The sequence below is a fragment of the Schistocerca serialis genome, chromosome 4 (genome assembly GCF_023864345.2).
Source record: "Schistocerca serialis cubense isolate TAMUIC-IGC-003099 chromosome 4, iqSchSeri2.2, whole genome shotgun sequence".
Lineage (NCBI taxonomy): Eukaryota > Metazoa > Arthropoda > Insecta > Orthoptera > Acrididae > Schistocerca > Schistocerca serialis.
This window is the reverse complement of record NC_064641.1, coordinates 347,824,692-347,850,991: the sequence shown is the minus strand read 5'-3', so window position 1 is coordinate 347,850,991 and position 26,300 is coordinate 347,824,692.

Below are 26,300 nucleotides of genomic sequence, written 5' to 3'. Positions count from 1 at the left end.
CTTATGTCTAAAATCGTCAAATATTCAAATGGTTTAAATGGCTCTAAGAACTATGGGACTTAACATCAGAGGTAATCAGTCCCGTAGACTTAGAACTAGTTAAACCTAACAACCTAAGGACATCACACACATCGATGCCCGAGGCAGGATTCGAACCTGAGATCGTAGCAGCAGCGCGGTTCCGGACTGAAGCGCCTAGAACCGCTCGGCCACAACGGGAGACCGTCAAATATTGTCTCTAAAGCTGATATCTAAGGCAAACATTATCGCGACCCATTTAAAGGTTAAGGCCAGGTTGTCATTCAAATGAACGAAAAATAGCCAAAGTTTGCAAAATGTTTTGAGACAATAAAAAGACATAAAAAGGATCTGTATTGGGATTATGACTGATCATTCTTTGAATCTTATTTTCGATTTTCAGTACAAAGAAAAACTAAATGGCACCTGTAATTATGCTTGATCAGGGGCCTGCGAGTATGAAGTACGCAGACTACATGCAGTGTAGCCCCGCAGGAGTTATCTGAAATCAAAATCGGATAATATCAACCAGTACTACATTAAATTTATGGGAGCTTACAGCTAACCATAATGAAATAACTTAATTTAACGAAATGGTGCTAACTCGAACTTTATCTCTATTTTTCGGGATTTGTCTCACTCCTTATCGCTTTACAAAAAGTAGTCACTATTAAGAAATTGAGTATATTATAGGTATAAGCTCCCAAGAAAAGTATTTACTTTTAGGGGGTCAAAGATAGAAGGTAATAGGTTGAACCGTTTTTATTTTGTGCTGCACGTAGTTTTGAAAAATCGTTTCTTGAGTAAAACCTGTTTAAAGTTTAGCGAAAACTTTTAAATGAATTGTCAGTTCGATTTGCGTAAAAACTACATGTAATTATAAAAATTTTTGATGTCGCTGAACATGTATCTGAAGTTATATTTTCAAAATTCAAAATGTCTAATCCAGTATGGAAGACTAAAAATTACGTTTCGACCAATTTTTAAAAAGAATATGACAAAACAGTGTTTTCGTTAATTAGGTTCAGTCTACTGTTCCAGCACTGTATATCAACCTTTCTTCTAACTTGAATCGTTCCTAGAGAGCAATTCCCCCCTTCTTCTTGGCGAGAAAATCCGATATCGCTGAGCTTTATATGCTGCATTCAGCAGTGTGCACACATTTTACTTCAGATTTTTGTGGAACATGTTTGCATGCATACTATAATATAAATCATTTTATGAACGTGTGTCACGGCACAACAAGTTTTCTATTTGAGCTGAGTATCTCCAACGGAGAGCATTCCTTTGGGGCCGTGACACGGCTTCGAACAATTGGATGTAGCAACTTTTTTAATGCGTGAACTGAAAAGCCTTTTCTCCCAACTTTCTAAACACATATACCTTTCAAAATACGCATAAAAAACGAATTTGCCGCCATTTTGATGGGAGCTCAAAGCATTATCACCTTCTCCTCTTAGAAAGCTGAAACGACACTTCAATCAAATGGAATACTGAATAGTAATTACATACATTCGTGTAGGTAAGAAACGAGAGTCTAGTTGCTGTCAAAGTCACCCAAACGTTATAGCAACTCCATGTTAGGGTATAAACTTTATATTGCCGTAAAAAATAACGCAGTGACATAGTGGTAACACGTGACACTTTGATGAAATAACATACTGTACAGAAGATGGTGACTGCCATTGCCTCCAGTTATGGTGACTACCATTACTCTAAACATATGAGGGATACTATTTGCGTTTGTTCAAAATGTTCAAATGTGTGTGAAATCTTATGGGACTTAACTGCTAAGGTCATCAGTCCCTAAGCTTACACACTACTTAACCTAAATTATCCTAAGGAATACACAAATACCCATGCCCGAGGGAGGACTCGAACCTCCGACGGGACCAGCCGCACAGTCCATGACTGCCGCGCCCTAGACCGCTCGGCTAATCCCGCGCGGCTATTTGCGTTTATGAGGGTTAGTTGACATGATGATTGCCACTACCCTGATTATGATGACCACCATTATTCAAACACATTATGACAGAGTATATGCCATAATCTGACAGTGGGCATCAGCCACTGGATCTCATATACTCCTACTATTCTAATAACAGAAACTGACAGTGTATGTACGGTAACCTGACAGCAAATCCCAAATAGCTCTTATTAGTTACAGTTTACATTTCCCATTCAATATCCTCATATACTGTCTCTTTGTGACCACGGCATTCATAGGAGTTGGTATGCTCTGTGTTCTGATGAGACCTACCTTATTACTGAACTGTTCACATTAACTCACTCTCTGCCCTACCATGCTATTCGTAATGAATCCTACTCTGTAATGGCATTTTTTGCAGCTGTTAATAGTACCATACTGTAGTCCGAGCAGAAATCCTGGTCTTCTTTCCGTTTCCCACCACTAACATCCAACCCTTAGCATTTCCTATTTCACATTTTCTACCTTTCCTACCAAGTTCAGACATCTGACATTCCACGCCCTGATTCATAGAACATTATCCTTTCGTTGGTTATTAAATCTTGTTCTGATGGTTACCTTCTCCTGGGCAGTCCCCATCCAGAGATCCAAGCACCCGAATGGAAGACTAATCAGGATGTTTTTACCAATGGAGAGATTATCATGATATCTTTTTTTCAGTTATGGACTACATATGCTGTCGAAAAATATTATGTGTTTTATTGCAGTGGTTTCCATTGCCTTCCGAATCTTCATGCTATTGATTATTGTTGATTCTTCGGACTTTTTGGGGGAGTTTGCCTGCCAAAGGGCAAGAGAATCTGTCCGCTCCTCTGCCATCTTTGACAAGATTGCTGGCAGAATGACCACTACTTCTTATGCTAGAAGTTTTTGGACATCATTGCTGATGATTTTTATTCAAATTTTAAGCAGCAGCGGTTTTCGATCCTGTGACCAAAGGAATCGTGGTTAATAGACAAAGAAACTCTGGCGTAAAGCCATTTGTGGGTTACTTTTAATATATCCAAAGAGTTGGACCCTCTCCCAACAATGCACTTTCCTTATGGTGTAGATGTGGCAACATCACATTGATGACATCACCTGACAACATGTGTTTTCCCCACTCCCACAAACCCCCTTCTCCCTCTCCTCTTGCCATATTCCCCTCCACTTCCTCTCCTCGAAAAATGGCGGGGAACGCTCTGTTTACGCTGTGCTGTTGGTACTAAAGGACGTGGGGCGTTCTCTTTATTATTTCATCGTTTTTAGGGCTTTGGTGCGTTATCCTTTGGGAAAATTTTCTTGTGTGTGCTTTCCTCAATTTGCCCCAGATTGACTTAGTTAACACAGCCAACATCAGATATCACTCGAAACTGTGACATCATGCTTTCCACTCCCTGCTCGACTACGAAATAATATGTTGTAACTTAAACAGTGTCAACTATTTATTCCCAACCGATACAGAAGTGTTACACGTTTGCACCTGTTACTGTCCTTGAAAGTAGTCACCAGCGTTGTGTAGAACCCGTTACCAGCGATGTGGAAGGTGTAGTATACCGTAAGCACAGCCTGTTCTGTTGATGGTGCGAATGGAGTGGTCTACTGCCTGTCGAATCTCTGGAGCAGTTCTGAAGCGAATGCCACGAAGTGGCTCCTTCATCTTCGGAATCAAATAAAAGTCACAAGCACTTAAATTGTATTACTGTTCGTTTTTGGAGCATCACCTGCAACCAGCTTTGCGAAAGAAGCGGCGACATTTTCTGCGCAACCCACCCATCATTTTGCACGACAATGCGCGGGCGCGTACAGCGCAAGTTGTGGCTGCTCTATTCAGTCGATGGGATTGGGAAGTACCGTACCATCCATCATACTCCCCGGACTTAAGTCCTTACGACTTTGATTTGGTTCCGAAGATTAAGGAATCATTTCGTGGCATTCGCTTCAGAACTTTTCCAGGGATTCGACAGGCAGTAGACCACTCCGTTCGCACCATCAACAGAACAGGCTCTGCTAACGGTATACTACGCCTTCCACATCGCCGACAACGGGTTCTACACAACGCTGGTGACTACTTTTAAGGACAGTAACAAGTGCAAACTTGTAACTATTTTGTATCGGTTGTGAATAAACAGTTGCCACTATTTAAGTTCCAGCCCTCGTATTTCAGAACTACATCTCCAGTACTTGATCATTAGAAGAACCTAGCCTACAAGCCGTATAAAGGTCCAATAAAAAATATATCACCCTCCCCAACATATCGATGGTACATAAATAGATTCTACAAATATCGTGCCCAATGCCATTATTGATCATAAGAGCGTAGCTCTCAAGTCACAGTGAAAGAACAATACTCTCAGAAATATCGAACGAAAATGTAAAGATACCAAAAAAATCATTGGCTGCATGTCATATAATGACTCAAAATAAAAATGCCACCTTCTCAAAGATCACTTAAATGCGCTATCTATCGATAGTCTGCACACTCCTACATACTATGAATGTGGTCTAATGATCTGATCACTGCAGACGAGTAACTGCACCCATGGCCAGTGGTGGTGTGCACTTCCCCCTCAATGCATCCAAGCCCACTTCCGCAAGACTACTGAGTTACTGCTTCTGAGTTGTATGGTGATTGGCGGAGGATTGCATGCGCATACCAGGTAGCGCTTTAAGGCACTGTGTGGTCAGCCACAGCTGTAGCAGAGGGTGTCAACTAATGCGACATGCTACAGAACGTTTGAACACTTGCGGGTGGTTTCACCTTTGTCCTAGAAGTAATTGCAGCTGCTACCTAGCTCTCTAATTGCCTCCCCCCCCCCCCTGGCAGCCGTTACCTGCCAAAACAAATCAATGCAGAACTACTTCAACAGTCTGTCTATTCTTAAATGGCATGGACAAAGCAGGAATGTTTGCGCTCTCTCTGACACTTGACGCCTAGTTCTCCAGCAGGTGATGAACACTGACAAAGGTGTTCCTTGTCTTCCCACTTGCACTCTATACATGTGTGGACCTGATGAAAGTGAAAAATACCAGGAAATTTGGTCCTGTTTTGTTCGCCTGATTAGCTAGGTAGTTATGTGCTTGCCTCCTATGCAGCAGGACTGGGTTCGATTCCTGGCTGGGTTGGGGATTTTCTCCGCTCGTGGACTGGGTGTTGTGTTGTCCTCATCATCATTTCACCCTTATCACCGGCACACAAATATCCCACTGTGGCGTCGACTGATATAAGACTTCCACTCGGCGGCCGAACTTCCCCAAATCGGGCCTCCCAGCCAACAATGCCATACACTCATTTCATTTTTGCTCCTGTTTCGATGTAGCCATCATCCAGTTTTCTGGGAAGGATTGTTGGCTCAATTGCATTCTGTATGTGGTTCCTCTTGAAGGATGTGGACAGTACCTGATCATGTCTCAAACTGCAGGCCTTAGTTTTCCACTACTTGGAAATTAGTGGAAGACTAGTGCATAATCCTGCAACAAGAAGTACTCGAATTTTTTTCCCTACCGACAAATTGGTGTGAAAATATTTCCAAACACAAGCACCAGAGGGCATATCTCCTCTGGGAGAATCTCCACTCTTCCCCTCTGGTAAGTACCCAATCTTTCCACTAATCCCCACCCCCCTCCTCCCTACACCCCTACCCAGCCCTCAACACCCACACCAAATGTAAGCTTTGGTTCCCGCTGTATAAGCATTCCTACTGGTTCCTGTAATATTAATGACCAGGGCTTGAGTCTATATAGACTGTACCCCCTTTATAGTCATACGCTGCTTCAGTCTGTGGTTGTGTACTCATTATCGTTAGTGATCCAGTACATTGAAGCAAGGAAAAAATGACAACAACAGCTCAAATATCCGAGGCAGTACTTAGAGAGATTGCCATGTAAGAATATGTTATACGTCTTGAACGTTATGTGTGTGTGTGTGTGTGTGTGTGTGTGTGCGTGCGTGCGTGCGTGCGTGCGTGTGTGCGTGGGTACACGTGCTTGTGTGTGTATGAGTGTGTGCAAGTTCCTCTGGAATTATTGCACTTATAGATATGAAGGTGTTGGCTATGAAATCTGATTAGAAACTATGAAAAATACCACTAAATCTGATTATACACATATACATATGTTGTAGATTGGCAAGAGAGCCAACCCACTATGAGAGGAAGCCGAAAGGCACGCGTTTTAGCTCACGCAGGCTGGCGTGAGGTCTGGAACAGGTCAAGGAAATGAGGCTAACAAAAAACGTACGTAGCTGCTGGAATACTTAACTTTAATCCATAATTGGTGAACATTGCTCTTGACGGTAGATGCTTTACAGCATCAATAGTAACTGGTAATGGCGCCTTGCTAGGTCGTAGCAAATGACGTATCTGAAGGCTATGCTAACTATCGTCTCGGCAAATGAGAGCGTATTTTGTCAGTGAACCATCGCTAGCAAAGTCGGCTGTACAACTGGGCGAGTGCTAGGAAGTCTCTCTAGACCTGCCGTGTGGCGGCGCTCGGTCTGCAATCACTGATAGTGGCGACACGCGGGTCCGACGTATGCTAACGGACCGCGGCCGATTTAAAGTCTACCACATAGCAAGTGTGGTGTCTGGCGGTGACACCACAACATACATGGTACGAAAGCATATGGCAGCAAACTATAACTGAAGTGTATGAAGAGTCACCACCTACCTATCCACAAGTGAAATAGTCGCTCAGGAATTTGTGCACACGCCTGCATAAAAGTTATGTAAGTATAGGGCATCAAACCACCACAGAAGTGTAGGAAGAGTTGCCTCCTACCAGTCTAGAAGTGAAATAGTAACTGAAGAACTTGCTCACACACATACATACACGGTATGAAATGGTAAGACAGCAAACTATCACTGAAATATACGAGCAGTTGCCTCCTATGCGATTTGCAAGTGAGCATATTAGATGTGGAACTTGTACACACACATGCACACACACAGGCACAGACACACACACAGACACACACACACACACACACACACACACACACACACACACACACACACAGCCACACACACAGACACAGACACACACACACAGACACAGACACACACACAGACGGACAGACAGACAGACACACACACACACACACACACACACACACACACACACACGCACACACACACACACACACAAAACACACACAGACACACAAAACACACACACACACACACACACACACACACACACACACACAAAACACACACACACACAGACACATACACACACACACACACACACACACACACACACACACACACACACATACACACAGACAAGCACACACACACACACAGACACACACACACACACACACACACACACACACACACACACACACACACACACAAGCAGACACACACAGACAGACAGACACACAGAAACAGACAGACACAGACAGACAGACACAGACAGATAGACAGACACAGACAGACAGACAGACACAGATAGAGACACACAGAGACAGAGGCACAGACACACAGAGAGACAGAGACACAGACACACAGACAGAGACACAGACACAAAGACACACAGACAGAAACACCTGGTATGAAAATACGTTATTACATGGTAGTCGAACTGCCTCAGACAATTGTCATTGCGACTGGTGCTGCAGCAGCAGCTGCTGCTGTTGCTGCTGGCTGCTAGTTTCACTGCACTGGATGAGATCACTAACAATAGTGAGTACTCAGCGAGAGACTAGAACTGAATGAGGAGGACTATGGTTGTAGGGGGGAGGCAGTGTTTATAAAGATTCAATTTCAGCCCACTAATTTGGCGGGAACGAGTAGCAACACTTATACAGGGGGAAAACTCAGGCTTGCATTTGGCAGGGGTAGAGCGGGGAGGGGAGGGGACGAACGAGATAGGGAGGCCTTTTAGAGCTGAGGATTTTCAAGAGAGAAGGAGTGGGTATTTTCCCCAGAGGGAGGACGCTCTCTGGGGACTGTATCGGGAACTGGTTCCCCACCAATTTACATTTAGGGAAAACCAATGATGTAACAATTTCGAGCGCCCTCTGGTCGCAGTATTGCGAACTACTCTCTCACTGATTTTCAAGTGTGTGTAAATCCAGGACTGCAGGCTCAGACACATTTGGTATTGTTCACGTCCTTCTGGACCTCCGACAAACAAGAATGTAGGTGAGAAACCAGGGTCAGCCTTTGTCAGCATACACCAATCCTTCCCAGAAAACCGAATGTTCGCAACATCAAAACAGGTTCAGATACCCTGGGATAGGTGCTGTTCACATCCTTCAAGGCCATCATCGAACAGAACCCAGGTGGAATACGTTAGGAAATCTTTTTCAGCATTGAACAGTCCTCCCCAGAAAATGTGATGTCGGGTGTTTGAGAGAGCACAGACGTTTCTGCTTTGTCAGTAATGTTTAAGAATAGTTAGGTTGTTGAAATGGTTATGCAGTGAGTTGTTTATGAAGGTGGTGGTAGGCAGTGGGCGAAGACAATAAGAGCAGTAGGTAGCGACCATGACCAATGCTACAACAGATACGAAGTACCTAGCAGTTGTTTACATGCACTCTTGCATGTTCCATTAATAGACACCAGCTGCTGCACCTCTGGGCAACCACATAATACTGTATGGTGTCTGTGTATGCAGTCCGTCACCGACTGCCACACAAGTCAGATGTGCAGGCTCAGTAGTGTCAAGGAAGTGGGTGCAGATGCACTGAGAAGGACTGTATGCTATTTATCCCTGCAGATGCTGTTGCTCATATTTCTACCTTGATAGTTAGTAGGAGTGTAGACAATCAACAGCTAGTGTATTTTACATGATCTTTGAGAGGATGACGTAATTTTTCGCCATGTTTGGAAGGGTGACGTATATTCTACTGGGTCTGTACACAACTTGCACGTCGTGTTTTTTTGTGATCTTTATGTTTTCGATCGATGTGAATGAGAGTATTTTTTTTTCATGATGAGATGTATGCTACGTTTTTACGATCAAAACTGGGCACGATCTTTTTGGAGTCTTTATATGAGAGTCACTCCAAAAGAAATGCACATTATTTCTTTTAAATCCATCTTTTATTCTACATGTTTGAAAGCTTTACAGTGTGTAGATACATCCTGTAGGAACAATATTTTCATTTCTCCACATAATTCCCACCCCTCCAACTGCCTTACGCCATCTTGGAACCAGCGCCTGTATGCCCGCATGGTAAAATTCTGGACCAACCTGTTGGAGCCACTGATTGGCAGCGTGCACAAGGGAGTCATCATCTTCAAACCTTGTTCCACGAAGAGAGTCCTTCACTTTCCGACATAGATGATAGTCACATGGAGCCAGGTCAGGATTGTAAGGCGAGGGTTTCAGTGTTGTCCATCCGAGTTTTGTGATCGCTTCCACGGTTTTTTGACTGACATGTGGCCGTGCGTTGTCGTGCAACAGCAAAACATCCTGCTTTTGCCGATGTGGTCGAACACGACTCAGTCGAGCTTGAAGTTTCTTCAGTGTCGTCAAATATGCACCAGAATTTGTGGTGGTTCCACTTGGCATGATGTCCACAAGCAAGAGTCCTTCGGAATCGAAAAAAACCGTAGCCATAACTTTTCCAGCAGAAGGTGTGGTTTTGAAGTTTTTTTTCTTGGGTGAAGTTGCATGATGCCACTCCACTGATTGCGTCTTTGTCTCTGGTGAAAAATAATGGAGCCATGTTTCATAACCTGTCACAATTCTTCCAAGAAATTTATCTCCACCATTCTCGTACTGTTCCAAAAGTTCGCTGCATACCGTTTTTCTTGTTCCTTTGTGAGCCACTGTCAACATCCTGGGAACCCACCTGGCACAAACCTTTTTCCACGCCAACACTTTCAGTATTCTGCAAACACCTCCTTCCCCTATCCCAATGTAGCGTGACAATTCGTTGACTGCGATGTGTCTGCCAGCAGTCACCAATTCATCAACTCTCTGCATATTGTCTGGAGTGTGTGCAGTAAAGGACCTGCCGCTGTAAGGACAATTCTCAACACTACTGTGCCCGCTTTCACCATGTAACCTGCTTGCCCACTGACTAACTGTACTGTGATCGACAGCAGCATCTCCATACACCTTTTTCAACCTCTTGTGGATGTTTCCCACTGTCTCGTTTTCACAGCACAGGAATTCTATGACAGCACGTTGCTTCTGACGAACGTCAAGTGTAGCAGCCATCTTGAAGACATGCTGTGACAGCGCCACTCACGGGAACAGGTTGTGATGTGTTGGCAGAAGAGCTAACACTGTGTTGCTAGAGGAGGCCGAAATGCACGCGTTTAATTACAAGCTGACTTGCGTGAGGTCTGGAACAGTTAAGAGAATTAATAGTAGCAAATAAAGTACGTAGTTGTTATAATACTTAACTTTAATCCACAATTGTAGAACATCTCTCTTGACGGTACATGTTATAACCACAATATAAAATAATATCAAATGCTATGGCACCTTGCTAGGTCGTAGCAAATGACATTGCTGAAGGCTATGCTAACTATCGTCTCGGCAAATGAGAGCGTATTTGTCAGTGATCCATCTCTGGCTAAGTCGGCTGTACAACTGGGGCGAGTGCTAGTAAGTCTCTCTAGACGTGTCGTGTGGTGGCGCTCGGTCTGCAATCACTGACAGTGACGACACGCGGGTCCGGCGTATACTAATGGACCGCGGCCAATTTAAAGGCTACCACCTAGTAAGTGTGGTGTCTGGCAGTGACACCACAGGTTGAACTAAGTTTGAAAACAAGTGGGAAGGACGTGTTTCCACATTGTAAAACTTTCACACATGCACAATGAAAACTGTATTTTTACAAAAATAGTGTGCATTTCCTCTGGAGTGACCTTCGTTTGTTCTATCAATGTGTTTGAGAAGGTGCTGCATTTTTTATGGGTCTCTTACATGATTTGTGATAATTGTCTTTTATTATCAATCATTGTGCTGTAGGTGGGGTTCGGAATTGTTTTGAATTATGTTACAGCATGAGGTTGTTGATCTCACACACAATGATTAACATTTCCAAGTGGAGGGTGGGGCAAAAACCATGATGTCAAAATTTTAAGTGCTGTCTTGGGGCAGTAGTGTCAACTAGGTCAGTCTGGCTTTGCACATCGAGGAGCGCAGACACAAGAAAATCTTCCAACAGGATAATGCACCAAAACTGAAAACTGGTGAAATAATGAAGAGAACGCCCTACATCCTTGCACACCAACAGGTCAGCACAGACTGTTTTCCACCATTTTTCCAGATGGGGGATGGGAAGAGACAGTCATGGTGGGAACAGGAGGGTGGAAGAGTAAGGGAGGGGGTAATTCCATGACACCATCAGGTGATGTCATCATTGCAGTGTTGCCATATGTACACTAGGGCACAGTGTGCAATGGTGGGGCAGGGTCCACGCATCTTGATTAAATTAAAAGTAGCCCAGAATCGGTTTTGCCACACTACTGACGAGTTGTAACAAATTAAATTTTGTCATGTAATTAAGCAGCATCCTGACAAATACGTATACCATAGGCCTCAACATGTAAGAGCCGATGGGCCTATTACATAGTTTCTTTTTTATATGAACACGAAGGAGGCTCTCTTAGAGTACTTCTCGCAACCCTCTCCATCTTCTGTCTCTATAAAATCACTTGTGCACCTCTGAGTTAATTGTGGATAATAATGTTAATGTTGGGTTAAAATGAGTTATCGTTTTGAACATGTGCTTTAACTGTCACTGATTATCTGTGCAGATTTATTCCATGTTTCAGCAGCTTAATTCCGCTGGGTAGGTAAAGTTTCGTGATGCAGCAGTTATGCACCCTCAGCATGCTAGCATACGTATATTTGCACCTGCTGGGTAGGGAAAGTTTGATGATGCATCAGTTACGCACCCTCAGCATTCTAGAATATGTATATTTCCATCCTTTCTATTAGAACCTGCAGTCTCAGTTACTTCATATAGGAAGTACGATTGTTCTTGCTGTGAACTGCAACACATTAGTATTTCATCATATTGTACTGTATATAAACACGGTCCACCATCACCCAACTTATCGCTCTCCTGCAGCGATATCTGTGTCTGGTTATCATGACAGGAAATTTAACAGATAACAAAGTGCAGATTCAGGTTCAGTGTGGACTTTTATCTGAATTGAACTGCAAACTAAACATGATAATTTTTAGTTCTGCTATACCCCTTGCGACTTATCCTAACTCCAAACCGTTAATATTCTGAGGTAAAATGCAATGTAACATTCCTTCTTCATCATCATCATCTCTTTTAACCGATGGCTCCATAAAGTAGGACTACTGTATAATTTTTTTGAGTATTATATATATATATAGTTTATATTACATTGTTGTAATTTTCTTGTCTTTCCTTCAAGAAGTACCAAGCAACGTATTATATGTTGGAGAAACATCAATGACGAAAACTAGATGAGGATTGAGAGTGAGGATGTTAAAAGCTATGATGATAAACCAAAACAAAAATTATTTTGAAAATAAACTTTAACTGATTGTTCTCAAAGTAAAAAATAGTTAAAGATGGTATTGTCTATCACTCTTGCCTGCATGTAGAGTGGTTTCACTCAACTGTAGAAGTGACAGTTTCCATAGTAACCAGTTATAACAAAAGTGTAATTAGTCATAAAGACAGCTGACTTCATGTTATAGGCGTATGTAATGGTGCAGAACTGTTTCACTGTTTCAGCTTAGCTATGTTGTGTTGTAAGAACATTCTTGCTTAAAATATTAATTACTTGGTTACTGAGTGTACTTGAATTTCGTTACACACATATAAAACATTTGCGTTCAGTCATATTGTACTCTTAGTTAAAGACAGGAAAATTAACCATCACAGAGCTGGAAATGCAACATAATACTGAATCGGTTGTTGATGAAAATGAGTATGCTGACGTAACTGTAGATGATACGAAAGCTTCAGCGTACTAAGATGAATCACTAGCTAAAAGTGAAGCCACCAACACTAGCGTGACTCCCATAATTGTTACTGTAATTGAGAATATGCTTAAATGAACCTCCATAACTCTACAAGACCAAAGAACCATAAAGGTTCCGAGTTTATCTGAGATGTTGAAGTCAATGAAAAGCGAATTGACAGCTAAAATGTGAAATGAAATGTCAAAACATAAAAATAAAATATTACCTCTTAATAATAATGCATTCAACCTTCAAAATGAAAGTCTATTAAACATGGTGTATCGTCAGATCCGTGGTAAATTAAAAGCGATGAAATGTGAGCAACATTATCATCTGTGAATGACCTCTTTAGCAAAATTTCTGCTAAGATAGCGAGTCAGTGTACAAAAGTATCAAAGTTAACGTCACTATGTAATACTCATACAACTGATGTGACAAACTTGTCGTTACAAAATGAAGCAATAAATATTGACGTAGCTGGATTAAGAGATCCAAATAAGGACCTGGGTAGCAAAATAAAGCTGTTATCTTAGGAACATGCTCTCATTACAGAATAGATTAACAATCTAAATGCTAAATTATTGAAGGGAACAAAAATTCATTTATTTTCAGATAAATACTTCTTGAACATTCATAACGAAAGAATTATTACATACCTGGTAAAGAGAAAGGTAGAGCATGGTAGATACTGCCACAAGTTAAAAGTAAAGTTAATTAAAATCAATACAGCTCCCACCTGTAACACATCTATACAAAGCAGTTAGCTTGATGATACAGATAACCAGATAATAGTCAAAGTAACTGAGTCTACCACTACTGACTCATCATAAAGACTTGAGTTAAGATATTTATTATGAAAATATATGCATGTATTTAGTAAAAAACCTGTTATGATAAACAATTATCAGTATCATATAGAAGTCTGCCCCAGTGAGGCTTATTGCTACGATATGTTTTTTATACAGTGGTCTATAACAGCTGCATTGAATAGTGAAATAAGACAATGCTTGAATGGCTTATAACCTACTTTGTCACAATACTGTAGACTACTGTTAGCTGCAGGAAAACATGGCTACAATGTTTGTTTGGATTCGGATGCGAGGGCATGTAATAAGATTATCATTCCCTTCTGAACACGTCAAGGATATATGAATAAACAATTACAGAAATTTCTAGAGGTTTAAATATCTACTAGCACTGATTTACTAAATTTGTACTGGCAGGAAGCTTGGAAGTATGGTGTCTTTATTGTAAGAAGCTGCTAGTTCTGTTTACTGCCATTTGACTTAAATGTGAGGTCACGAGTATTTATAATCGCCTTACATACTGTCCTAGGAACTCAGCTGCATGATCAAGTTATTGTGTATGTTGATGATAAAATAATAGCTACTCACGTGAGAGAAGAACCCTCAGAATTAATAATTTTGAGGTCGTTTTCATATCTGGTAGACGTAATGATCTAAGAGATGCAATGTCACAATTACCACAAGGCTTCTCAGAATACTCAGAAATAATTGAACAAACAACTGACTATCAAGTGATGTTAACGCAAGACTGTAATGATGGCCAGTATTACTTGGACATGTGCAGGAAAATGGCTGATTTTTAGATTTCAGACAACTGTTGGCAGTAGGTAAAAGCATAGCTTTCACGAAATCTATTAGTCAAACTAAAGCATCAGCAAGCAGAACTATGTGCAAGCCTGTAGACGATACTTAGTGTAGTCGCATTCCTAGTGCATATGAAGGTGCACTGATCTGGCATATATACAACGCTTATGGGCGTTATAGCATACCTCAATGTATACAAAAGAGTAGCTTAAACTGAAGTTTTCCAAACATGTGAAAACAAACACAACTGCTAAAAACATACCATATTTGTTAAAAATCTAAACCCACCAATAAATCCCTTCACACAGCGTTACGTCCATCATACCGACACATCCAGTTCAAATTGTTTGCGTGTAAACTGCGTGTTCCCTCTGCAAGAGGTGGATTGAAATATGTCATAGCCTTTGTATTATATTCACGAAGTATGCAAAGTTATATGCTACAAAGTCTATGTCAGCAATTCCCGTTATCAAGAGAATAGTTAATTACTATATCCCAACAGTTGCCAAACCTTTTGCACTGCTGTCCGACAAAGGATCTAACTTTGCTCGTTAAATCTGAAAAAACATTTTTAGGTGAACACGACATTAAACATATATTAATTTCACATTTTTATCTACAAGTAAATCCATGTGAATGTGTCTTTAGACAGTTTGACATATTAATCAGGAATTATTCACACAGCCGTGAAACAAAATGGGTCGAGTATTTGGAATTCTTTGAACAGATGGTAAAGAATCTTCCTTTGTATAACGTACAATTCACTCAAACCAAGATCATTAGTAGATCAAAAGTTAAGAATGAATGGATAAATCCATTTCCATGATTAAGCAGAAAAGGTTGTTCATGGGAGGAGAAAATATGGAAATTATTAGTTATGCTCACACAACAGACAAACTTACGTAAACTGTACTATGATAGGAAGCTGCAACTAGTGCAAAAATTTAAGGAAGGTGATTATATTCCTTTAAGAACTCACTCAGAGTCATACTTCTGTGCAAGAAAAAGTGTGAGTGGCAACTTTTATATACTGGTCCTTACAACATTGTATGGATACTCCCTAATGGAAGTTATTATCTGGCTTATTCTAGGAGAGGTAAATCAAGGAATTATATTCCAGTTTGGATTTGAAACAGTGTTTTCACAAGTAACTGATCTTAATTTAGTATGTGTAATTTTTTTTAACTGTGCTTGTTGAAGGTGATCCACAGCTGGTTAACCAATAATGTCTACAGAAGCTAAGACGCTTAGCAGGAAAGATAGCTGTCTTAGCGGTGTTAAGTAAACATACCAGTAAGGTAAGGAAGCTAATAATTAGATTCTCTCAAGAAGAGGAGGTCTAATGGTAAATGCTTAAGTGGACACAGTTCTCACTATGTGGAGAAAGTATTAGCTGCTAGGCCCGCTGATGCTTAAATATTTTTATAGCTGTCAGTATATATATATATATATATATATATATATATGTATATATATATATACATGTATGTAAATAGCAGTTATAAGGATTATCAATTCAGAGACACTGTAGTATTAATGTGAGCTTCGTATTATAGCTTTGTAAGTGTTAGCCATGAAATATACTTATGCATCACACATGAAATAATAATATAACAAGCAAACTAAATGCTTGGTAATGAAACTATATAACTAATGTAATACTACGTAAATTTCCGTTCTGTTTCATTTCAGGAACGATTTACAGTATAAAAAGCAAATTAAAGCTTTGAAGCTAAAGAATTTTGCTGAAATGAACTGCGAGTAGCTTTTTATTTAAAAAACAAGTGAAACACCATACTTCACTCCTTCTCGCCAATCTTAAGTGCCTTTTCTTGTACTACTCTTCTAACGTAAGCACCTATCTTCGAATGTAATCTCGTTTGGGCCTTTGCTCTAAGCACTATAGGACTTAACATCTGAGGTCATCAGTCCCCTAGACTTAGAACTACTTAAACCTAATCAACATAAGGACATCACACACATTCTTGCCAGAGGCAGGATCCGATCCTGCGACCGAAGCAACATCGCCGTTCCGGACTGAAGCGCCTAGAACCGCTCGGCCACAGCGGCCGGTTGTTTGGGCCTAATTAGAGCATATTGTAATAACTATGTATATGATGATATCTTTAATTTTGTGTATAATTCTGTATTTTTTTCAGAGACCTTAAAAACAGGGACGGCAATGAATTTTTCGGTGGCTTAACGACCGAACATATTACGTGTTCTTTCGTTATTTGGGCACTGTCGCTAAGCGGAACATGCCTGAGATCGATTACTCGGTCATTTCTTTCAGTTCCTTGTGTATCTTTTTACGTAAGAATTTTGTTAGGTTTAACGGTCGGTTGCCATCAAACAGTGGCGTCGACAATCGCTTCATTGGCTTCATGTCTCCAGCCTCACAAAAAGAAACAGACTGTGAGATTTTACGCTAAAATGTGGCTACCTGATTTTATCAGCAATTGTTGATTTCCTTTATCTAACATTTTGAATCAGGTTCACGGTCACTGGGGGCTTCTCTCTCTCTCTCTCTCTCTCTCTCTCTCTCTCTCTGTCATCGTAGTATTATACTCCAAAACTACTTTCGTAATCGTATCCTATTACTGCAGTGACTTACGGAGGAAAATTCTGTGCTTCGGTATCGGCCAATGACCTATTAAAAGGCTAGACCCACTGGTTGTGATGGTCTGGAGGGTGAAACACTGAGTTAAATGCCAATGAGAAGCCGGCCGGTGTGGCGGAGCGCTTCTAGGCGCTTCACTCTGGGACCGCGCGACCGCTACTGTCGCAGGTTCGAATCCTGCCTCGGGCATGGATGTGTGTGATGTTCAATTGGCGACTCTTTCACCCGATTAAGTTCTGGTCCGTCAGTGATAGTATGGTGTGTCTGTTTCGTCGGATTGTTAAATAACCGCCTTTGGAATTTCTTTCAGGAATAATGCTTATTTTCTCTCGGCAGAAGTTGTCAATAGAGGAAGGACAAAACCGGTGGCATAATTATAAACTTAACTATTTGCAACGGGATGGTATTGAGGATCTTCTAATTATTAATTTACAAAAGCGAATAGCGACGTGTTTTCGAAAAATTTCGTGGAATTAATTTGTGTACATCACTATTTCATGTTAGCAGGAAGTACTGTATGTGAATGGCTTGTGGATCCCTTGTGGCGGTATTCCTGTTTTAAAATTTTTCTGATGTTTCAGGGATTGTGTTACTCTGGATACTGCCCAGTTGTTGTGTGGTTTTATGTTATTGTTTCAGTGGTATAATCAGCGGTGCGCGTCGTTCGTTGTAGCTGGCCGTTTAACTGGGGGACGACGCTTTGACGGCGGCCAGTGTGAACTGTAACCGATAGCGTAGTCGCTGTGTTTATCGGTAGACTCCAATTTTCCGGCGGATTTAAGTTGAGTATTATTATTTGTTCCTGGTGACGAAGAGGCGTCCGTCTTTCCTTCTTCAGCATTCCTTGCAGCTTTCATTCAATCTCGATCTGAGTTGCAGTTTCTGCGCACCTCTAATGTGCTATTACTTGTCACCGATTTTTTTTAAATTCCTGAAATATGCCTTTCATTGTACTGGGTTTTTAACATCTTGTTCAGAAAAAGAACTGTGAGTTGTTTCTGCTGTTATGTCTTAAAAGGTGTCCTGCTTCCGTGAGAATTTTTCTCAGTAAAGCATTTATTGTTTTGTATGATTTTTAATATATACGTAAAGAAGGTTTTAAAATTATTTATTGTTTGGATTGCGCTTTGACGCTCATAGACATATTGTCTGTTTAGTAATGTTTCAAGTACTATGGTTCCAATGGCTCTCAGCACTATGGGACTTAACATTTTGGGTCATCAGTCCCCTACAACTGAAAACTACTTAAACCTAACTAACCTAAGGACATCACACACATCCATGCCGGAGGCAGGATGCGAACCTGCGACCGTAGCGGTCGCGCGGTTCCAGACTGAAGCGCCTAGAACCGCTCGACCACAGCGGCCGGCTAATTCTAGAGCAATTATGTATATTATTCTGGGATAACAGCATTTTGCTGTTGTCATGCAGTTGTTACATAAAATCTATTGGGAATTACAAGCCGGAGTTTGTGTTTCATTGGTAATTATTGCTTTTTCTTTATTGAGTTGAAGTATTATTGAGCCTGTGTCCTCCATCTCAAATGGCATATCTATGAACAGGTGTGTACCAGATCTGACGTCCGGCAGTGCGAGCAGTCTATAGTAAAACTTGAAATGCTGAGTAATTAGCTATATAGTTGACACTTCGGCAAATATTTTTCCAGTACTTCTGAGATAACTAATCCAAGGCTCACAACAAAAAAGGGAGGTGTGTAATCTACTCAAATCTATATATGATGGAATATTATTATTGTTACTCAATGTAGATATTAGAATTAGAGAATAAGCATACTTTTAAAGAGTACTATAATTTGAGATTTCTGCGAATTATGAGTACACGTACATTCTGTTCAGCTTTAAGCGTTTGCTTTAATCCATTTCTTGTACACACATCAAAAACAGTTTTGCATCACCCTGGTTTCCAGAACTCTTGAAGATAGACGTTGACTGTGGATATTGTATCACAGACACAGTCCCTTCGATTGTTCAGAAAAGCCGACCGGAGTGGCCGTGCGGTTCTAGGCGCTGCAGTCCGGAGCCGAGCGACCACTACGGTCACAGGTTCGAATCCTGCCTCGGGCATGGATGTGTGTGATGTCCTTAGGTTAGTTAGGTTTAATTAGTTCTAAGTTCTAGGCGACTGATGACCTTAGAAGTTAAGTCGCATAGTGCTCAGAGCCATTTGAACCATTTTGTTCAGAGAAGTCACTAAACCCGCCCAAAAATGTAAACAACCATGCATGAGCAGCGCCTATTAGACGGGGGGCGGGGAGGGCGGGGGGGGGGGGGGGGGGTCCGACAGTCGATCAGTTCCAGTCATTCCACCAGGAAGGAGGTACATGGCTCGTATTGTCTGTAGTTCAACCGTGCCTCGACGGTCAATACCGCGATTCGAACTCGTCCGCATTGTTACTTTGTGCCAGGAAGGGCTCTCAACAAGGGAAGTGTCCAGGCGTCTCGGAGTGAACCAAAGCGATGTTGTTCGGACATGTAGGAGATACAGAGAGACAGGAACTGTCGATGACATGCATCGCTCAGGCCGCCCAAGGACTACTACTGCAGTGGATGACCGCTACCTACGGATTATGGCTCGGAGGAAACCTGACAGCAGCGCCACCATGTTGAACAATGCTTTTCGAGCATCCACAGGACGTCGTGTTACGACTCAAACTATGTGCAATAGCCTGTATGATGCGCAACTTCACTCCCGACGTCCATGGCGATGTCCATCTTTGCAACCACGACACCATGCAGCGCAGTACAGATGGGCCTAACAACATGCCGAATGGGCTGCTCAGGATTGGCATCACGTTTTCTTCACCAATGAGTGTCGCATATGCCTTCAACCAGATAATCGTCGGAGACGTGTTTGGGGGCAACCCGTTCGGGCTGAACTCCTTAGACACGTTGTCCAGCGAGTGCAGCAAGGTGGAGGTTTCCTGCTGTTTTGGGGTGGCATGATGAGGGGCCGATGTACGCCGCTGGTGGTCATGGAAGGCGCCTTAACGGCTGTACGATACGTGAATGCCGTTCTCCGACCGATAGTGCAACTATATCGCCAGCATATTGGATTAAGGCATTCGTCTTCATGGACGACAGTAAGCGTCCCCATCGTGCACATCTTGTGAATGACTTCCTTCAGGATAACGACATCGCTCGACTAGAGTGGCCAGCATGTTATTCAGACATGGACGCAATCGAACATGCCTGGATAGATTGAAAAGGGCTGTTTATCGACGACATGACCCGCCAGCCACTCTGAGGGATCCATGCCGAATCGCCGTTGAGGAGTAGGACAATCTGGGCCAACAGTGCCTTGATGAACTTGTCGATAGTAGTCCACGACGAATACAGGCATGCATCAGTGCAAGAGGACGTGCTACTGGGTGTTAGAGGTACCGGTGTGTACAGCTATCTGGACCACCACCTCTGAAAGTCTCCCTGGATAGTGGTACAACATGCAATGTGTGGTTTTCATGACCAATAGAAAGGGCGGAAATGATGTTTTCGTTGATCTCTATTCCAATTTTCTGTCCAGGTTCTGGATTTCTCGGAAACGAGGTGATGCAAAATTTCTTTTGATGTGTGTACTTCTCTTTTTATTTGTACTGAAACTCTATTCGAAAGTTGTACTTTATCCAGTAATAGAAAATATTGTCCTTTTATATGTAAGTATGTTACCTTCACAAAAGAGTTCTTGAAGTCAGGACAGAATCCCAAAAAGAAAGCTGAAAACTGATTGTAAATGCACACTGATCTGACAGAAGATTATGATCGCCGACTTACTGTCGATATGAACCCTTCGAGTCGATAGTAGCGTCACCTGGCGAGGCATGACTGCTTGTCAGACACACGCACTGTGCATATAGTATTAGTGAGCGTGCTGTCCGTGTGTAGAATGGGGGTGCCGCATGATCTGTATGAGTTTGATCGAGGGCAGGTTGTGATGGACTGGATGTTCGGCACGAACATATCGGAATCTACAAGACTTGTCGGGTATTTGAGGGCTGCTATAGTGAGTGTCTTCAAAACGTAGCGAATCCAGTGTGACATCACGTCCAGACGACGTGAGATTGGGTGACCACCCCTCATTACAGATGCCGGACGTCGTCGGCTGAGCAGACTAGTAAAAGACGACAGGTGTCGAATTGTGGCGGAACGAACATCAGACTTTAATGCTGTGTGGAGTATAAGTGTGTCAGTACACGGAGAGCACAGAGATCTCCTAAGATGGACCTCCATAGCCGACGATCCATGCATGTGCGATTGTTAACACCACAACGTTGGCAGCTACAGCTGAAGTGGGCATGTGACAATCGGCACTGGACGTTGGCGCAGTGGAAGAGCGTTGCGTGGTCTGATAATCGCGATAGCTTCTTCATAATGCAGATGGGACGGTGTGAATCCGTGGGTCCAGTGGAGTTTGTGCATGGAGTATCGTGCACTGGTTGTAGGCCACGTAAACCCCTTCATGACTACCTTGTTTCCCGACGCCAGTGGCGTTTCTCAAAAAGATAATGCGCGTTGTAACAAGCCCAGGAGTGTTCGAGGAACACAGTGCTGTCCGCCCTGATAGCTGAATAGTCAGCGTGACGGACTGCCGTCCTAAGGGGCCCGGGTTCGCTTCCCGGCTGGGTCGGGGCTTGTCTCCGCTCAGGGAATGGGTGTTGTGTTGTCTTCATCATTTCATCCCCGTTCTGCGCGCAGGTCGCCCAATGTGGCGTCGAATGTAAAAAGACCTGCACCAAGTCGATCGGACCTGGCCCGTAAGTGGCCTCCCGGCCAAGGACGCCAAACGCTCATTTCCATTGATGTGCTGTCCCCCCAAGTGGCCTGATCTGCACCGTTCAGACATAGCTGGCAGGTCATTGCACTTGGAGTCGGAGTTTATCGCTCCACTCTCCGGAAATTACTAGAATTAGGAACTTCTGTGTTCGGATTTAGTGCCAGTTTCCTCCAGCGACCTACCAAGACCGCGTTGATACCGTGCCATGACGCATCATCGTTGTTATCCATACCGACTGTCTGGTAGGTGGCTCATCAGTGTTAGAATGAAATAGATCCCATCGGTTGGAGTTAGATCTGGGTGGAACTTGCCTCCTCTGTCGTCGCGGTTCGCTGTTTCCGGTTCGTCTGTTTTGAAGCCTCGTGCGTGGGCGTTGCAAACAAACGGGGCTAACTGGGCTACACAGTCTCTCAACCCTCCCCCCGCCCCCTCTTTTCCCACTCCTCTCGATCCGTCGGGGGTACTTGCCGTGTTAGCTATTTGAGATAAGTTCATTTGGAATTCTTGCAGTCCTTCTCGCCACTAATCAGTTCTCACTCATTTTTGTTGAGTCAGCAAAAGTAACCTATGTTCCGTTACTGCTTTCTATAGGGAATTATGTTTTTCTTGAAGCCATTGTGGTCGGCCTTATGCAACATTTATGTACAGTAGATGTCGAGTTTTGCAAGAAATTTAAGTACCTTGAGATTATTTGCTCTGACCTTTTATCTGCAGTTTGAAAGTGATTCTTGCTGGAGTCGCCGTACTCGGTGTTTGTGGCTAATGCACTTACAGTGGATGTTAAGCCCTGCTGTAAATGTAAGGGACTACAGGATTATTTATTCTAATTATTTAAATGCTATTTATCTGTATTTTTCTTGGAGCCGCAGCGCTCGGGCTTTATCTTAAATTTTACGTACAGTAAAGTGTGGGTACAAATTTAAAGTATTTCATATTAGTTATTATGGTCACTTAACCACTGGTTAAAATTGAATCTTCTTGAGGCCGTTGTGCTCTGGCCTTAGTTAAGCTGTCAGTTTATATATGACAGAGAAATTGCCTGTGTATTTAGATATTCTTATTGTCGTGAAATATATTGTTGTTCAGGTACACAATAAAAAAAGAGATTGTACGAATTATAAATAGTGAGCCTTCCGATCCTTGAGGTCATCACCTTCTGTTAACCTCCCGCTAGTGTTCCTAAGAACACGTTTATCGACACCTCAGTGACCACGGCCGACAAGTACAGTGGCGACCTATTGAGTGGTTCCATTCTTACCATGTTGTGGAGAGGCACAGTGGTCCTGTTTCTGTCTTCATGGTGTGGGGAGCCATCGGATATGACCTCAGTCACGGCTGAGGGGACTGTGACGACGCAGCTGTACGTCTCGGGTAACCTGGATCTTTAGGTGTTGTCTATCATATTACAGTATCGTGGTGCCATTTTTATCAACAGAAGACCCGTCGTTCACATATTGTATTGTCTCTATGAACGATATGGTAATGTCGAGGCACTCCCGCGACCACAAAGGTCCCTTCATCTCTTCCCAGTAGGACGTGTGAGTCCGGCTGAGACGTCACCTCCATCGGATTGCCTGTATCCAGGTCATCGAGGACTAGTTACAAGAGTTGTGGGCCAACTTGTCTCAGGAGACGATGAACGTCTTTATAGCACCCTTTCCATCCGAATCGTTGCATATATCCAGACCAGACGGAAAGGAAGGTCATACTACGTGGGTTCCTCCTGTCAAGTTCTTTGTCATTTTGATTCTATATTGTCATTTTGATAACTTCGCATACTCTCTGAAACGCGCGATAAACTAGCTGGGAAGAACAGGTGATTAGGATTGTGGAAAGGACCAAATACGGTTGGGGTCAGTTTCACCTTAAAATTGAAATTTATTGTAATTTAATAACACACCAAACTCCATACTTTCACGGCTGAAGACCTCCAAACAAGAAAACTTAAAAAATCAACAAGGTAGTTCCATTAAGTTTAGGGTGTGCAGCCACAAGAATTCTCCTTTTTCTTCTCATATTTCGGCTGTACAACGTTCAGCCATCTTCAGAGTGAGCCGCAAGAGTGCAGCTCCAGTTTTTTTTTTTCCTTTACTGAGTTTCGATTCCCCCTAAAGGGGGCGGGCTGGCAGCAGCTTATTACGCCGCTCTTCAGCCTACAGAATTTGTTTTAAAAAGATGAAGATAATAAAAAATAATAACAGTTGGCGATAAAATCGGTGACTTAAAGGTAAAATGGCAGAAAATTCTGGAGCTTAAAACATAAAACACAGGGTTAATGATGCTAATAAAATACACAGGAAGCAGAAAAATAATAGACAGACAATTAAAAAACACGGCGACAGTCAGGGCTCTGTTCGCAAGAGGTATAAAATGCACACCCAGCGACAGCATGATGTCTGTTTGCAACACTGTGAAAAGACGCACAACACTCAACACTCACTTAAACACTGCACTAAAAAGTTGGCACAAATATGACATACCACACCCGAGAGCAGGTGGGAGGAAACTGGTCAGATGACAGGAAAAAAAAGGGGGGAAGGAGAGGAAAAGTGAAGGGGGAGGGGGGAAAGGAGCCAATGGAAGATGAGGATCCATAAGAGGGGTGGGGGGTGCGGAGCAGACGTGCCAGGGAGTGGGGAAGGCAGAGGAGGGGAGTACAAAAGAACTCGGTGGGGGGGAAAGGAGATAGGGAGAGGGTAGGCGGCGAGAAAGCACAGGATGGAAGGGGGGAGGAAGAGGGAGCCCAGGGAAAGGACGGAGGAAAAGAGGGGGGTGAGGATCAGAGTTGATAGGAGGGATAAATGGAGGGAGAGAGGGCACCATCCAGGAGGGGGAGTTGATGGAAGCCACCTTGGGAAAGGACATGTAGGGTGTAGAGATGGAGGGTAGGGGGGACACAACAGTGAAGACGTGGCAGGGGGCGGGGATGGGAGAGGAGAGGAGCAACCAGGGGGTGTAGAGGATGCAGATATGTTCGAGGAAGAGGAGCAGATGGGGGAAAGGAATGAGATCATAGAGGATCCGTGTGGGGGACGGGAGGCGTATACGGAAGGCAAGGCGGAGTGCATGACGCTCAAGGATCTGGAGGGACTTATAGAATTTGGGGGGGAGGGGGGCAGATATCCAGGCAGGACTGGCATGACAGAGGATGGGACGGATTAAGGATTTGTAGGTGTGGAGGATGGTAGAGGGGTGCAATCCCCATGTCCGGCCAGAGAGGAGTTTGAGGAGTCGGAGGCGGTTGTGGACGTTGGATTGGATGGAGCGGAGATGAGGGATCCAGGTGAGGTGAGCAACTCTAGTGCTCGCTTTGTCCCTTTATACTCGTGCAGCACGCCACTGCGCATGCGACCACAGATACAAATGCGCCAGAGACGTTGGTCAGTGGCAGAGACGTGCACAATGCGCAAGTTACATCTATGACTTCGCAGTCGATCTGTGTTGGCATGTCAGTCTATCATGTGAGCTGCACTCTGACGACGTCTTTGTGAGTTTATTACAGCAAGTGCCGGATTCCATGTTTATCAAGGTTGAAGCCACTATCTCTAGTAACTAAATTCGTCGTCAAGCGAATTTCAATTGCCTCTTTCACTTTCGAGTCCCAAAAAGATGATCTAGTTGCCAAAATTTCGACGTTGTCATACAACGTACTGTGTCCAGTGTCAATACAGTGCTCTGACACGGCCGACTCTTTAGATTTAAGTCGTGTGTACTCCGGTGTTCTGTACATCTTTCTTGAACAGTGCGAGTTGTTTGTCCAATATAAGAAGGGCCACATTCACATTGGAATTTTGTAAACTCCAGATTTTCGGAGCAGCAAATCATCTTTGACAGAGCCCACGACTGCAGCTGTCTTGGATGGAGGACGAAAAATCACTTTTACTTTGTGTCTGCTCAGAATCCGTCCTATTTTCGATGAGAGGCTACCCACATATGACAGGAAGGCCATCGATTTAAAGGTTTCTTCGTCTTCTGCTGCTTTCTTTGTGGCCTCTTTCGGTTTCATTTTCTGTGCCTTCTGTATTTGCTGTGGGCAAATTCAAACACTCTTTGTAAGTGGGAAAATTCATCTTGCAGACTGCTTTCGTCAGAAATAATATGCGCTCTGTGGGTCAAAGTTCGGACAACACTCATCGTCTGGGCAGGATGGTGGCAGCTATTTGCACGTAAATACAAATCCGTATGTGTTGACTTTCGATACACTTCGTGTCCAAAGTGCCATCCTCTCTGCGCAGAACAAAAACATCCAAGAGTGAAAGGCATCCCTCCTTTTCAATTTCCATTGTGAATTTTATTTGATCGAGGAGGGAGTTGTATTAAGAAGTCTGGCAAGTTATCTTCACCATTGGCCAAACTACAAAGGTATCATCAAAAT